The sequence below is a fragment of the Notolepis coatsorum genome (genome assembly GCF_963971535.1).
Source record: "Notolepis coatsorum genome assembly, chromosome: 13".
Lineage (NCBI taxonomy): Eukaryota > Metazoa > Chordata > Actinopteri > Aulopiformes > Paralepididae > Notolepis > Notolepis coatsorum.
This window is the reverse complement of record NC_140177.1, coordinates 124,975,989-124,993,488: the sequence shown is the minus strand read 5'-3', so window position 1 is coordinate 124,993,488 and position 17,500 is coordinate 124,975,989.

Sequence of the window (17,500 nt, the reverse complement as noted above, 5' to 3'; positions counted from 1 at the left end):
ATGGAGAGGAGAGGAGAGGAGGAGGAGAGAGGATAAGAGGGGAGGAGGAAGAAGAGAGGAGAGGAGGAAGGAGATGAGAGGAGATGAGGAGGGAGAGGAAAGGGAGAGGAGAGGAAGAGGGGGAGGAGAGGAGAAGGGAAATGAAGAGGAGGAGGGAGAAGAGGAGACTTGCCTGTCTCTGCTGTGATCCCTCTTTCTTTTTCTTGCCATGTTTGCTGGAGGGACAAAAGAAAGACAGAGTCAGGATGTCTAATCTCTCTCTCCCTCCAGTGGTCACAGGGCAGCACTGCCTGGCAGCGACACCCGTCAACCTAATCTAGTGGCCCCGGCAGGGAGCACATCCCCGGGCTCCTACACATCTACACCTCTCACCGGGCTCTGGACAGGCAAGGCGATGAATAGATGGATCCACTTAGATCACTTATCTTTTTTTCCAAAAAAAAAAACATGCTTTTTCTTTCGCTATTGCAGAAACACAACCATGTAACTGCAACTTTTATTACAATGATCTAAATTCAAACTCTCCTGGTCCTTCAGGGGTTGACGACCCTGGAACCCATGAAAGTCATTGATGAATACCTAATGTAGAATAAAACAATTATAATGGGAGAATAGAATAGAATCTTTATTGTCATTGTTGGTACAACGAAATTTAGTTTGGAACATCACCACTTGCATACAAACATAAAATATAGCATGTGCAAAATAATAATGTCAATAATAATAATAATAATAATAATAATAATAATAATAATAATAATAATAATAATAATAATAATAATAATAATAATAATAATAATAATAATAATAATAATAATAATAATAATAATAATAATAATAATAATAATAATAATAATAATAATAATAATAATAATAATAATAATAATAATAATAATAATAATAATAATAATAATAATAATAATAATAATAATAATAATAATAATAATAATAATAATAATAATAATGATATAATAATAATAATATAGTATCAATGTCCCAATGTCCTCAATAATAATAATAATAATATACCATCAATGTCCCAAGTGCATTAGTGCTAGTGCAAATAAATAAATATTTCAGTGACAGTCCAGTGAGTTAATGGAAGGAATAGTGTATAGTGCAGCAATGCAAATCCGGTTCACAGTTATTGTTGTAATGGAGAAGTGGGAGTTATGTCACCGGGGGTTGGGGACGGGGGTGCGAGGGACGGGGGACGGGGGGGGGGGGGGGGGTACTTAATCCCTGACATTTTTTTTACCTTGAATCTCTACTTCAGGAGACACAAGGTTTTAATCTGACAGCAGCATTTGGGTGTTTCAGTCGTAACCCTTTCACTACCACACTACCAAAGGGTTAACCCTTTCACTATCACACTACAGAAGGTTAACCTTTCACTATGGTAGTGCAAGGTTAACCTTCTGTAGTGTGGTAGTGAAAGGTTAACCTTCTGTAGTGTGGTAGTGAAGGGTTAACCTTCTGTAGTGTGTTAGTGAAAGGTTAACCTTCTGTAGTGTGGCAGTGAAAGGGTTAACCTTCTGTAGTGTGGTAGTGAAGGGTTAACCTTCTGTAGTGTGGTAGTGAAAGGTTAACCTTCTGTAGTGTGGTAGTGAAGGGTTAACCTTCTGTAGTGTGTTAGTGAAGGGTTAACCTTCTGTAGTGTGGTAGTGAAGGGTTAACCTTCTGTAGTGTGGTAGTGAAAGGTTAACCTTCTGTAGTGTGGTAGTGAAGGGTTAACCTTCTGTAGTGTGGTAGTGAAAGGGTAACCTTCTGTAGTGTGGTAGTGAAAGGTTAACCTTCTGTAGTGTGGTAGTGAAGGGTTAACCTTCTGTAGTGTGGTAGTGAAAGGTTAACCTTCTGTAGTGTGGTAGTGAAGGGTTAACCTTCTGTAGTGTGGTAGTGAAAGGTTAACCTTCTGTAGTGTGGTAGTGAAAGGGTTAACCTTCTGTAGTGTGGTAGTGAAAGGTTAACCGTCTGTAGTGTGGTAGTGAAAGTGTTAACCTTCTGTAGTGTGTTAGTGAAGGGTTAACCTTCTGTAGTGTGGTAGTGAAAGGGTAACCTTCTGTAGTGTGGTAGTGAAAGGGTTAAACGTCTGTAGTGTGGTAGTGAAAGGGTTAACCTTCTGTAGTGTGGTAGTGAAAGGTTAACCTTCTGTAGTGTGGTAGTGAAAGGGTAACCTTCTGTAGTGTGGTAGTGAAAGGGTTAAACGTCTGTAGTGTGGTAGTGAAAGGTTAACCGTCTGTAGTGTGGTAGTGAAAGGGTTAAACGTCTGTAGTGTGGTAGTGAAAGGTTAACCGTCTGTAGTGTGGTAGTGAAATGTTAACCTTCTGTAGTGTGGTAGTGAAAGGTTAACCTTCTGTAGTGTGGTAGTGAAAGGTTAACCTTCTGTAGTGTGGTAGTGAAAGGTTAACCTTCTGTAGTGTGGTAGTGAAAGGTTAACCTTCTGTAGTGTGGTAGTGAAAGGTTAACCTTCTGTAGTGTGGTAGTGAAAGGTTAACCTTCTGTAGTGTGGTAGTGAAAGGTTAACCTTCTGTAGTGTGGTAGTGAAAGGTTAACCTTCTGTAGTGTGGTAGTGAAAAGGGTTAAATATATCTCTAAACATAGAGATTCAAGATTAAATCAATCTCCAAACCCCTCACACACACACACACACACACACACACACACACACACACACACACACACACACACACACACACACACACACACACACACACACACACACACACACACACACACACACACACACACACACACACACACACACACACACACACACACACACACACACACACACACACAGCGCCACTATGCTGGCTTTTCCATACACGTCTCGGTGCCAGGGATGGGCTCCGGTGACATCGCCAGCCCCTGGCACAGGGCACCGGGCAGGCACAGGGCACCGGGCAGGCACAGGGCACCGGGCAGGGGCTGGGCACCGAGGCACGGGCTGGGCACTGACCTGAGGTTGAGGTTGAAGACGCGTCGTGCCACCAGGAACCTCATCAGATAGTAGATGACCACGATGAGTACCAGCAGCCCCAGCACCACACCGATGATGGCCCCTGTGATCACACCGGCCTGGATGGGGACTAGGGGGTGTGAAGGGGGGGGGGAGTCCAAATAACAATACACTTTATTTGTAGAGCACCTTTCATACACAAACTGCAGCTCAAAGTGCTTCACAGCAGAACAAAGACAGGCATAAAATGAGCACATAAAGTGCAGACATTATAAAATCACAGTTTTTCCACATTAGGATCTAACATTTACATGTTCGGTTTTTTTTTATTATTTAAACATCCCAACAGGCCACCTTGTTTATGGTTTGATTCAGTTTTAAATAGACAATAAATAAAAAAAAAAAAAGTGAAATAAAATAGATAGTAAAATAGTGCAATAGTGCAGTGCAATAAAATAGTAGAATAGAATAGACATAAAATGAGCACATAAAGTGCAGACATATAAAATAATTTGTTTTACAGTGCAATAAAATAGTTCTGGATTACTGTTCAACAGTTGAAAGTTGATAAGTAGGTCGGAGTAGGTCGGTAAGGGGAGAGAAGGGGAGAGAAGGGCAGGAGGCGGGGGGGGATTGAAGGATAGGCAGTGGAGAGGGCGAGATGGTGAAAGGAGATGGAGAGAGAGAGAGGGAAGAAAAGAAAAGTGGGAGGGGATAGCGAGAAGGAGAGAGGGAGGGGGAGAAGAGGAGAAAGGGGGAGAAGAAGGTGGAGAGATAGCGATCCCAACAGAGAACAGAGAGAGAAGACATGGGATGGATTTAATTTAACAGGGAAGGGAGTTACAAGGGAATTACAACGAGGAAGGGAATTGTGCCTGAATATCGGATAGTCTGCCACAGCAGTAACACACATCGGCACACACGCACGATTGAGATTAATCTCCGTGTTTCTGAATGATTAACTACAACTAACAACTACAATTGAGAACAGTTGGTTTCCAACCAAAGAAAAAAATTGAAAACTAAAAACAACATATGGGTCTCATAGGGAAACGTAATGAGTTGACACGGACAATAGGACAATATAGGCCCTCTCTCTACCCCCTTCTCTCAGACATCAAATAAACAGAATTTTATGAGGAAGACGAGTTGACACAGACATAGGGAGGTGTAGTGGTCACGTCATTGCTGTTTTCGGCCGGTCCACCTCGCAAAATTGCAACGTATTTCCCCATTGACCATTTTCTATTTTTCTCCCATCCCAATTTCATATCGTCCAATTCTACCCTCCCCTGTCTCGAACGCTGTTTGGCCATGCCTCCCACAAGCCGGCTGTAATGTGGACGAAGCCATGCATTGCACGAGTCCCCTCCGGTACTCGAGGTAGCAGCCGTCGCATCTTTTCACCTGCACAGCGCGATCTTTCAGCGTCGGGGGTCTGCGCTTTGGAGGGACGCCGCCCCGGTCGCTTCTTGATTCTACTGCGCAGGCGCACCAACCGACCTGTAGGAGTCGCTGTCCACAACGTCCGATCCCCACCCATCAGCTTCCCACCCACTAATACTGCCAAATGTATTAGTATGAACGACCAGCAAAGCTGAATGCAATGCGGAGAGCTGGGCTCGAACCCAGCGTCTCCTGCATTGGTGGTGAGCGCCTTGCCCACTGCACCACCTAGCCGCCCCCCATTGACCATTTCTAAATTGTCTAATTTTAAAACAAATAAAGCATGAACATTTGCATGGTGTACCTTTCTGTGCGTATATTCATCCACAATCTATAGCTCAACATGAAAATATTTGCAATTAATCGTAAAGAAAAAATCGCAGAATTAAATTTCAACCAAAAATGCTTAAACAATAATGTTAGTGATAGAAGGGAACTCATGTTGTGCAAAAATGGAAAGCTTTCCAATGTTCATGAGGCAGAATGGTTACAATAGCTGATAATCCATTTTCCCAATGATAAATCCCTAAACAGGGTGGACCTCGCGGGCGGTCCAAAGTGATGTCAGACTACACCTCCCTATTGGACAATATAGGCATCAGACATGAGGAAGACACCCCCCCCACACACACACAGAACTCATGGACCGCTCCGCCCCCCCGGCTCTCACCTGTTTCAAACACCAGCAGTCGCACGCTGGAGGGTCGGCCCACTATGTCGGGGGGGTTCTTGGCGTCGCAGGTGAAGGTCCCGTTGTCGCCGTAGTCCAGGTTCTTGAGCAGGATGGAGCCGTCGCGGCGGGCCGGGTTCCCCACGAACTCCAGCCGGTCCCGGAACGGACCCTTGTTGTCTACGTAGGCGGAGCCGCCGGTGAAGTGGAAGATCTGAGCGGGAGAGAGGAGCGGTCACGATGGGGAACAGAACCGGCAGACCCAGAGCTAGAACATCCGGTTTTGGAGATATAGCTCAGGAATTGTATTAATTATTTTGTACTATTTAAATTTGTTTTCTTCTTTTTTTTAATGTATTTTAAAATGCGCTCCTTACCCTTTAACCCTTGAGCTCTTAACCCTTTAACCCTCCCTTTTACTACCAAACGGTTAACCCTTTCACTGCGACAATACACAGAAAGTTAACCCTTTCACTGCCACACAACAGCAGGTTAACCCTGTGGCAGTGAAAGGTTAATTATTATGATTGTCTGATGTCTTTATATTTATGAACGCACTATGACACTTGCGAATGTAACATCTCGACGACACTGTAAATGAGTTTAACTACTCAGTGAATTTATAGAGTATAAATAAAGATTGAATGAATGCGGTTTATTAATTTCAAAGGCACTGTGTAAACTTCATCCAGGCCTTCAGAACACTCAACACTGATCTCTCCACACACAAGCACACAAGCACACATGAACACACACACACACACACACACACACACACACACACACACACACACACACACACACACACACACACACACACACACACACACACACACACACACACACACACACACACACACACACACACACACACGAACACACTCACACACACACACACACACACACGAACACACACACACACACACACACACACACACACACACACACACACACACGAACACACTCACACAAACACACACACACACACACACTACACTTCCTCACTTACACTCTCACACACCCTACTAGGGCTGACCTCGACTAGTCGAATAGTCGACTAATCGATCGCAATGAGACGTAGTCGACTGCCAACCTCTCAGTCGAATGCAATTCTTTTTTTTAAATGGATCATTCCATTTGGGCTGTGGGGGGGGTGCTTAATGTCGGATTTAACTTAAATCATTCCATTTGGGCTGTGGGGGTGCTTAATGTCGGATTTAAGATAAGGGTTTAAGATAAATCAGACATTAAGCACCCCCCACAGCCCAAATGGAATGATCAAAAAGGGGGGGGGGGGGTAGTCGACTGCTAGTCGACTATCGGCACATTTTGGCCAATCAAAGTCGACTATACAAATCCTTAGTCGGGGACAGACCTACACCCTACATACATAATACACTACAAAAAGGTCACTTTAAAAACGACTGTATATATTTTTGCAATATTCTGAATCCACTGTATATTTATATATTATTACTTCTTACTTCTTACGTTTAGTACTGTATTTTATTCTTATGACCTTTCTTTATCATGTCTATTCTTTATTTTATTAGTTGTAATTTTTGCACAATCTAGACGGGCATAGCCACCTATATTTCACTACATGTCTTCTTGTGTATGTACAGTATGTGACAAATAAAACTCTTGAATACAGTGATTATGGTCAAGACAGTAGGTGCACTGTGTACACTTCATAATTACAGACTCTCCTCCACTTCCAAACACAGCACTACAGCACTGGACGTGGTGTTGTTAAGATGCTAATGTGAGGCACACGTTGTAAAGTGCTCTGGATAAAGGTGCTGTATAAATGCAGTCCATTTACCATTTAACTGGCTTTTTGGGGATTGTGCTAATTTACAAGCACAGAAGAAGAGGTGTGTGTGTGTGTGTGTGTGTGTGTGTGTGTGTGTGTGTGTGTGTGTGTGTGTGTGTGTGTGTGTGTGTGTGTGTGTGTGTGTGTGTGTGTGTGTGTGTGTGTGTGTGTGTGTGTGTGTGTGTGTGTGTGTGTGTGTGTAGGTGTGTGTGTGTGTGTGTGTTTGTGTGTGTGTGTGTGTGTGTGTGTGTGTGTGTAGGTGTGTGTGTGTGTGTGTGTGTGTGTGTGTGTGTGTGTGTGCACGTGTGTGTGTGTGTGTGCGTGCGTGCGTGCGTGCATGCGTGTGTGTCTGTGTGTACTACGTGATACGTTGGTGGTGAAGGAGGCAATTTCCACCCTAGTTCAAGTTCAAGTTCAAGTTCTTTAATAGTTGTCATACAGAAGTACAGAATACTTTCATACAAAATGCTTCTTACTGTTACGCTCCAGAGACTGTGCTAGACAAGATAGTATCAAATAACATAATAACATAATATAGCATGTAATTTAGAAGAAGAAAAATTAGGTCACAGTGTTCGGTATAGACATATGTACAATGTTCTGAGTTACCATATAATATACAATACTATGCAGTGTACTAATGTACAGTACTATCTAGTGCAAAGCAGAAATGGGATGAGGTACAATTTTAGGTACAATTTACAGTAAGGTGTACGAGTTGTAGTGCAATCCTTCATCCATAAATATAAAGTGTGGGGAGTGGGTGCTACAGTGTGTTTGTTTAAAGTGGGTGTGTGCTATAAAGTGTGTGGAGTGGGTGCTACAGTGTGTTTGTTTAAAGTGAGTGTGTGCGTGTGGATGTGTGTGCTATGTGCGTTTGGTGGTTGTTGTTGTGTAGTGTTCATTCATTGTTCGTTTAGCAGCCTACATTGTAAAGTGCTTCGAGTGTGTAGGAAAGCGCTATATAAATGCAATTCATCATCATCACTTTGAGCTCCGAGCCTTGACTTTTAGCCTTTATCTTATTTTCATACCAGCGCTCGTATTCCTATGCTTTATTTTGTTCTTAGCTCTATTTATTTCAATTAAAATAAATTCGTATCTACTTTAGATACTATTGCTACCATGTATGTATTGTTTCATTACATGTATTATACATACATACCAATTATTTGCTTGTTCTATTCTCCATCCATCTATCATCCATAGCAACACTATATTATCACTGACATCCTGTTGGGGGATCCCCCCTTTGAACGTCCCATCTGAGGTTTCTCTCCTCCACGTCGCCTGTGGTGCTTTTTTCCTATTGCTACGTTTTAGTGAGTCGTTCCTCATCTTCATTGGGGAAAGTCTGGGAGTGTTGCATACAGTATATGGATTTTGTGTTGCATATTTTATGGTGTTTTTTGTTCTGGATCTATTGTGATTGTTTCTTCTTGACTTGTAACACACATGGATATGATGATGATGATGACGATGATGATGATGATGATGGGGGGAGGGGGGGGGGGGGGGACTGGGAGCCTTAGCAGTAGTAGTAACCCCCCCAACTAAGACATCCAGGAACTACACGGTAACTGTCTGTAGTGTGGTAGTGAAAGTGATAACCTTCTGTAGTGTGGTAGTGAAAGGTTAACCGTCTGTAGTGTGATAGTAAAGGGTTAACCTTCTGTAGTGTGATAGTAAAGGGTTAACCTTCTGTAGTGTGGTAGTGAAAGGTTAACCGTCTGTAGTGTGATAGTAAAGGGTTAACCTTCTGTAGTGTGGTAGTGAAAGGTTAACCGTCTGTAGTGTGGTAGTGAAAGGGTTAACCTTCTGTAGTGTGGTAGTGAAAGGTTAACCTTCTATAGTGTGATAGTGAAAGGGTTAACCTTCTGTAGTGTGATAGTGAAAGGTTAACCGTCTGTAGTGTGGCAGTGAAAGGTTAACCTTCTGTAGTGTGATAGTGAAAGGGTTAACCTTCTGTAGTGTGATAGTGAAAGGTTAACCGTCTGTAGTGTGGTAGTGAAAGGTTAACCGTCTGTAGTGTGATAGTAAAGGGTTAACCTTTTGTAGTGTGATAGTAAAGGGTTAACCTTCTGTAGTGTGGTAGTAAAGGGTTAACCTTCTGTAGTGTGGTAGTGAAAGGTTAACCTTCTGTAGTGTGGTAGTGAAAGGTTAACCTTCTGTAGTGTGGTAGTGAAAGGTTAACCTTCTGTAGTGTGGTAGTGAAAGGGTTAAAAAAGGACAAATCCGCCGCTGTGGTAAAAGGATATAAATGTGACTCCTAAATCAGGGTAGGTGGGCGGGTCAAAGAAATCAGGAGGAAAGAAGAGAGTAATCTAGTTTCAAAGGGAGGAGGGGTGGAGGGGGTGGATGGGGGGGGGGGGGTGGAAGAGGAGAGGAGATAATGAGAGCGATGGGGAGAGGCGGAAGAGGGGAGGGCTGGGGAGGCACAGTCAGGACGGAGAGATGGAGAGATGAGAGAGAGAGAGAAGAGGAGAGGAGGGCTGGGGAGGAGGGATGGGGGAGGCACAGTCAGGACGGAGAGATGGAGAGATGGAGGGATGAAAAAGAGATAGAAGAGGAGAGGAAGGGCAGGGAGGCTGAAATTAAAGAGCAAGAGTCAGGAGAGACAGGGATGAATGAGATGAAATGAGGGCCGAGAGGGCTGCATGTTGTGTGTGTGCGTGTGCGTGTGCATGTGTGTGTACGTATACGCTGACTGTATCTGTTAGATTGCACTGTTTGAAAGTGAAAGAGAGTGAATTCTTGCATGCTGTAAGTCTGGTGTGTGTGTGTGTGTGTGCGTGTGTGTGTGTGTGTGTGTGTGTGTGTGTGTGTGTGTGTGTGTGTGTGTGTGTGTGTGTGTGTGTGTGTGTGTGTGTAACATTCCATGTGTGTGTGTGTGTGTGTGTGTGTGTGTGTGTGTGTGTGTGTGTGTGTGTGTGTGTGTGTGTGTGTGTGTGTAACATTCCATGTGTGTGTGTGTGTGTGTGTGTGTGTGTGTGTGTGTGTGTGTGTGTGTGTGTGTGTGCGTGTGTGTGTGTGTGTGTGTGTACGTATACGCTGACTGTATCTGTTAGATTGCACTGTTTGAAAGTGAAAGAGAGTGAATTCTTGCATGCTGCAAGTCTGGTGTGTGTGTGTGTGTGTGTGTGTGTGTGTGTGTGTGTGTGTGTGTGTGTGTGTGTGTGTGTGTGTGTGTGTGTGTGTGTGTGTGTGTGTGTGTGTGTGTGTAACATTCCATGTGTGTGTGTGTGTGTGTGTGTGTGTGTGTGTGTGTGTGTGTGTGTGTGTGTGTGTGTGTGCGTGTGTGTGTGTGTGTGTGTGTGTGTGTGTGTGTGTGTGTGTGTGTGTGTGTGCGTGTGTGTGTGTGTGTGTGTGTGTACGTATACACTGACTGTATCTGTTAGATTGCACTGTTTGAAAGTGAAAGAGAGTGAATTCTTGCATGCTGTAAGTCTGGTGTGTGTGTGTGTGTGTGTGTGTAACATTCCATATGTGTGTGTGAGTGTGTGTGTGTGTGTGTGTGTGTGTGTGTGTGTGTGTGTGTGTGTGTGTGTGTGTGTGTGTGTGTGTGTGTGTGTGTGTGTGTGTGTGTGTGTGTGTGTGTGTGTGTGTGTGTGTGTGTGTGTGTGTGCATTGACACAATACATTCTTGTGTGTATCATTCCATGTGTGTGTGTGTGTGTGTGTGTGTGTGTGTGTGTGTGTGTGTGTGTGTGTGTGTGTGTGTCTGTGTCTGTGTCTGTGTGTGTGTGTCTGTGTGGGTGTGTGTTCACGTGCACAGCACATTCTTCATGTGTGCCAATTCTGCATGCACACTGCATCAATATCTTGTCCGAGTGTGTTAGTGTGTGTGTGTGTGCATGCGTGGGTGCATGCGTGTGTGTTTGTGTGTGTGTCTGTCTGTGTGTGTGTCTATGTGTGTGTGTCTATGTGTGTGTGTGTGTGTGTGTGTGTGCGTGTCTGTGTGTGTGTGTGTCTGTGTGTGTGTCTATGTGTGTGTGTGTATATCTGTGTGTCTATTTGTGTGTGTGTGTGTCTATGTGTGTGTCTGTGTGTGTGTGTGTGTCTATTTGTGTGTGCCCTCACAGAGATGCTGTCCCGGGACCCGTCCGGCCTGTAGGACCAGGAGAAGGTGACGTCGTCAGAGGTGAAGCGCCAGGAGAAGAAGGAGCAGGCGAGGCGCATGTCGGAGCCCAGCAGGGCGTGGCGCTCCCAGCCCGTGTAGACCACGATGGCCTGGGTCTGCTCCGGGACTAGAAGGCAAGCCAGGGGACACGGTTCACGTATAGAGTACACACAGTGGTGGAAAGTAACTAGAGTACTAAAAGTACTAAAGTACTTTTACTCAAGAAATAAAATAAAATGTATTTATAAGGCCCGACAACACACGTGAATGTCCCCATGGGCCGGACACGTCTTCTAATCTAAACAAGTCATGAAGAAACATCACAATACATCAAGAATAAAACAAAAAACACCATGAAATCCAAAATAAAATGTAAAATAAATAAATGCAACACTCCCAGACATACCCCACGCAAAGGTAAGGAAAAACTCACTAAAAACCTAGCAATAGGAAAAAAGCACCACAGGCTATGTGGAGGGGAGAAACCTCAGAAGAGCCGTTCAAGGGGGGATCCCCCTTCTTAGATGTCAGTGATAGTAGTATTGCTATAAAACAGGCCAAACAGTTGGTAAGTATGTACATATACGTGTAATGAAACACAAATATGTACATGCAATAGCAACTGGGGTACATTAGAACATTTTGAAAGATTGAAAATAGAATAGAGCTGATAGAGCTGTCGGATAGTACTGTAGTTAAAGGAACACGCCAACTTTTTGGGAAATTAGCTTATTTGCCATCTACCCTGGAGTTAGACAAGCAGATACCCTTTTCTTCTCTGTGCATGCATTAGGCTTAGGAAACAGCCGCACCATTAGTCTAGCTTAGCGTCATTCACTGGAAGTAGGTGTGCCAGTGTAGCCTAGTTCCCTGGGCGCAGTGATTTCATCACCTCAAAAGCCCCGTTTTTCAAAAAGCAACAGGGCTTTTGAGGTGATGAAATCACTGCGCCCAGGCAGCAGTGGTTTGGCAAAAAATATTTCAGAGTATATATCTGCTTAGGCGGCTGAGTGGCGCAGTGGGCATGGCGCTCACCACTAACGCAGGAGATGCTGGTATCGAGCCCAGCTCTCTGCGTTGCTACCGGCTTGGCCGGCCGTCATACTAACACAATTGGCAGTGTTAGAGGGTGGGAAAGCCGGTGGCTGGGGATTGGACGTTGTGGACAGCGACTCCTACAGGTCGGTTGGGTGATGCCGGTGCGGCGGAAACAGGAAGTATTGGGGGCAGCGTGAGCCTCCCATGCGTTACTCCTCGCCACTGAGAGTTCGAGCTGCTGCGGTGAAAAGATGCGACAGCTGCCTCCTCGTGTACCGGAGGGGACACGTGATGCAAGGCTTCTATCCTCACTACAGCCGACCAGTGGGAGGCATAGTCTAGCGACGTTCAAGACAGGGGAGGGAAGAATTGGAAATACGAAATTGGGATGGGAGAAAAATAGAAAAATTGGGAGAAAAAAGTGGAGAAAAAAAATAGTATATATCTGCTTATAAAACAAAAATGTCAATTATTATATATTTTTTCTTCACAGGGTAAATACACAGGTCACAACATGTTTACAGGAAAGTTTTGGAGTTGTATTTGGAGTGTTGTGACTGTTGCCTGGGCGCAGTGATTTCATCACCTCAAAAGCCCTGTTGCTTTTTGAAAAACGGGGCTTTTGAGGTGATGAAATCACTGCGCCCAGGGAACTAGGCTACACTAGCACACCTACTTCCAGTGAATGACGCTAAGCTAGGCTAATGGTGCAGCTGTTCCCTAAGCCTAATGCATGCACAGAGAAGAAAAGGGTATCTGCTTGTCTAACTCCAGGGTAGATGGCAAATAAGCAGATTTCCCAAAAAGTTGGCATGTTCCTTTAATATGTTCAAGCTACTTGTACTTTACGTGAGTATTTCCATTTTAGGAAACTTCATACTTTTACTCCACTACATTTCAAAGGAAATATTGTACTTTTTACTCCACTACATTTATCTGAACCCATCAGATACTAGTTACTTTGAAGAAGTAGATTTTGCATAGAAAACATGGCAAAAATGTATGAAGATGATATACTTTCATTCAGCCTGTCAACTTCAAGACGACGTAATCAGAGCAGCATAACTGGACCACATACCACTTTAACATAACATACAGTACCATAACATAACATAACTAGCTCATTAGCTAAAATCTGGCACATTTACATTGATGTGGAAACTGAATATGTTCATTAATGTGCACTTTCCCTGGGTAAAAAAAAACTTAAACTTAACATAATCTTTAATCAGAGCAGCACAACTGGACCACATACCACTTTAACATGACCTTTAATCAGAGCAGCATAACTGGACCACATACCACTTTAACATAACCTTTAATCAGAGCAGCATAACTGGACCACATACCACTTTAACACAACCTTTAACCAGAGCAGCATAACTGGACCACATACCACTTTAACACAACCTTTAATCAGAGCAGCATAACTGGACCACATACCACTTTAACACAACCTTTAATCAGAGCAGCATAACTGGACCACATACCACTTTAACATAACCTTTAATCAGAGCAGCATAACTGGACCACATACCACTTTAACATAACCTTTAATCAGAGCAGCATAACTGGACCACATACCACTTTAACACAACCTTTAATCAGAGCAGCATAACTGGACCACATACCACTTTAACACAACCTTTAATCAGAGCAGCATAACTGGACCACATGCCACTTTAACATAACCTTTAATCAGAGCAGCACAACTGGATCACATACCACTTTAACATGACATTTAATCAGAGCAGCATAACTGGACCACATACCACTTTAACATAACCTTTAGAGGTCAATGGATCAAGGTTTGAATGCTCCCAACTCCCAAGCACTGGAACACACAAACATTAGCCTATGTAGAATGCATACTTTTACTTTAGATACTTAAGTACATTCGGGTGGCTGGGTGGCACAGCGGACTAAGCGCTTGTCACCAACGCAAGAGACACTGGTATCGAATCCGGCTGTCAGCGTTGCCTCCGGCTTGGCCGGCCGTCATACTGGTTCAATTGGCAGAGTCAGCGGGAGGGAAGCCGGTGGGTGGTATTCTGGTCATTGTAAACAGCGACTGCTACAGGTCGGTCAGGGCGCCTGCACAGCGAGGGAGGGAGATGGTGAAGGTAGTGTGACCTCCCACACGTTACACTTCACCAATGAGAGTCCGCGCTGGCAGGTGAAAAGATGCTGCTTTTACTTAAGTAGAATTTTAATGGAGGATTTTTACTTTTACCAGAGTACTCATTTATCTGGGTATTTCTACTTTTACTTAAATTAAAGGAACTGTGTACTTCTTCCACCACTGAGTATATACTACATACGGACCTGCCTATGGATATACACGTGCAGGCAGATTTGTTGGTACACATTTGACAGTGCAGTAGGTATAGGCGGTTTCAGGAGAATGTTTGATGTGTTGCAGGGGAACAGGTTGGACAACATCTGACAGGAAATCTAATTCTGTTCTAGATCGCTGGGTTATGTTTGTTTTTGTCGTCAACTTGACACTGTCTATACATACAGTATACTGTATGTACCATAGACGCGCACACGCACACACACACACACACACATATACATATACATACACATACACATACACATACACATACACATACACATACACACATACTTGTTAGGCATTCTATTGACTTCCATTCATTCCCTAACACATACCACTGTTAATTACCGAGCCTTCTCTAAGACTAAGGGCCAGATCCACAAAGAATGGATTGCACGGAGCAAGTTGCACCCTTACTTAAAATTCATTATGAATTGAAAATGGGGGACCCTGATGTAAACAAGATGAAAGTCTTTCTCTGGTCTGCAGCCCCTTAACAATTGTGTGTATTGTGCCGTACTGTATTGTACCCATTCTGCAATCTGTTAAAGGGGAACTATTTTACTATTTCTTTCACTATTTGGGCACTTTTACACAATTCCTGTGAGTCTATGGAACACCTCTGTAATATATATTTTTTTTTTATTCATTGTTTTGTATTTCTAATCAAGTCCTCAAAAACAGCATTTTTCTACCTCAAGATCTCGAGCCGTTTTGAGCCTGGGCTCCAGGTCCAGGTCCAGCCACTGTGTGCAGCTCATCCTGCACCTCTCCATTATCATGCAGCGGTGTCTTTCTGACATCACAAATCATCACATTTTCAAATTACTCAGTTCAGTGAGGGTGAATATTGTGAGAGGAGAATTGGAAGAATGCGCCAATATGAGAATTTTGAGACATAGATCATATTAATATAAGTTCACATAGCTAGGAAACAATGCTAAACACTCAAAAAGGCCATTTATAAGATAGTTCCCCTTTAATACAATTTTCATTCAATCAATCACTGTGCAGATTGATTCATTGAATGAAAACTTTATTAACAGATTGCAGAATGGGTACAATACAGTACGGCTCAATACACACAATTGTTAAGGGGGATGCAGGCCAGAGAAAGACTTTCGTCTTGTTTACATCAGGGTCCCCCATTTTCAATTCATAATGAATTTTAAGTAAGGGTGCAACTTGCTCCGTGCAATCCATTCTTTGTGGATCTAGCCCTAAGACTCCCAAGATGTAGCACTGAACAGCACAGGAAGTCCTTCATTCCGACAGCCATCAGACTTTATAATGCATCACTGTGCCTCACTGCATCACTGAGCACAGGGTGACGGTACTATCTTCCTGGACTTTTATTTTTACTCTTAAACCGACATTGTACAATTTTACACTTTTACTGTACACTTACTGTATATTTCTGTATATTCTTACTGTATATTTTATATTAGAATGTATATACTTAACATAGTAAATGTATATCCCGGACCGAAATTTATTCTTAGGCTTATTTGTATTTTTATTCGTGACTTTTGTTTTTGTCTACTAAATGTTTACTGTTTACTGTGAGCGATTTGCAGTGCCAATTTTCCCTCGGGATGAATAAAGTATTTCTATTATATTTCTATTCTATTCTCTTCTCCTTGCTGCCCCCAGGCTGTGGAAATCCCTCTCCCCTTCCATCTGAGGCTCTATCAACCTCTTCAAGACCCATCTCAAAACCCACCTGTTCAAACTTGCCTTCTCGCAACACGGTTGCTGCTCCCCAAGTTTAAATCTTTAAATCAAATGTATTATTATTATTATTATTATTATTATTATTATTATTATTATTATTATTATTATTTATTATTATTATTATTATTATTATTATTATTATTATTATTATTATCTCTAGTGACATTACTCTAGCCTTGACCAAATTTTAAGCCAAATTGTACATAAACACAAGCCTAAACTGACCCTGAAAAACAGGCCTCACAGTTCACCACTTCTCTGAGTTTTTCTATTGTTGTGAGAACATTTGGACCTCACAAATACAGATCATACATGTGGAAGCTTACCAACACACACAGATATAGTACATACCTGTACATACATACATACATACATACATACATACATACATACATACAATACATACATACATACATACATACATACATACATACATACATACATACATACATACATACATACATACATACATACATACATATGATACATACATACCTGTACATACATACATACATACATACATACATACATACATACATACATACATACATACATACATACATACATACATACATACATACATACATACATACATACATACATAACATACATACATTGTGCAGCTTTCTATTGTGGTGGTGGAGTTTTAGGTGCACTTTAGTCTGTGTGTGTAAATAAGTAATGTTTTTGTGGTGTTTTTTATGCTGTGCGTTTTATGTGAATGTTGATTAGTGGTAGTTGAGCTATGATTATAATTATGTTTTCATTTTCGGATGTATGGAGGCACTGTATGCTTGGTTTAAAGTTGTGAATGGAGATGTAGTTATTTCACATGTGATCCAGGGACGTAGCGAGGAGTGGGCCTGTAATTGGTCGAGATACGTCACGTGGTGTCAGTGAAACTAGTATACAGGAAGTTGCGGGGAATTTGACAGCAGCGAAGGGAGACGATTGAGGAAACCGGTGAGTGGATGTGTGTGTAAGCGATTTGTTTTAAGAATGATAGTAGTATTGTGGTAGTTATTGATTGGAATGTGTGTCTTGTTTCAAGGTTTGTAACCTGTTGGAGGAAGAATTAAAAGCTTTTTTGCAACTGAGTGGCATCCTGTCCATCCCTTCACCCCAGCAGCGGGAGTAAAGCTGCACATACATACAATACATACATACATACATACATACATACATACATACATACATACATACATAACATACATACATACATACAATACATACATACATACATACATACATACATATATAACATATATACATATATACATTATACATACATACATAATACATACATAATATACATATATACATATATACATATATACATATATACATATATACATATATACATATATACATACATA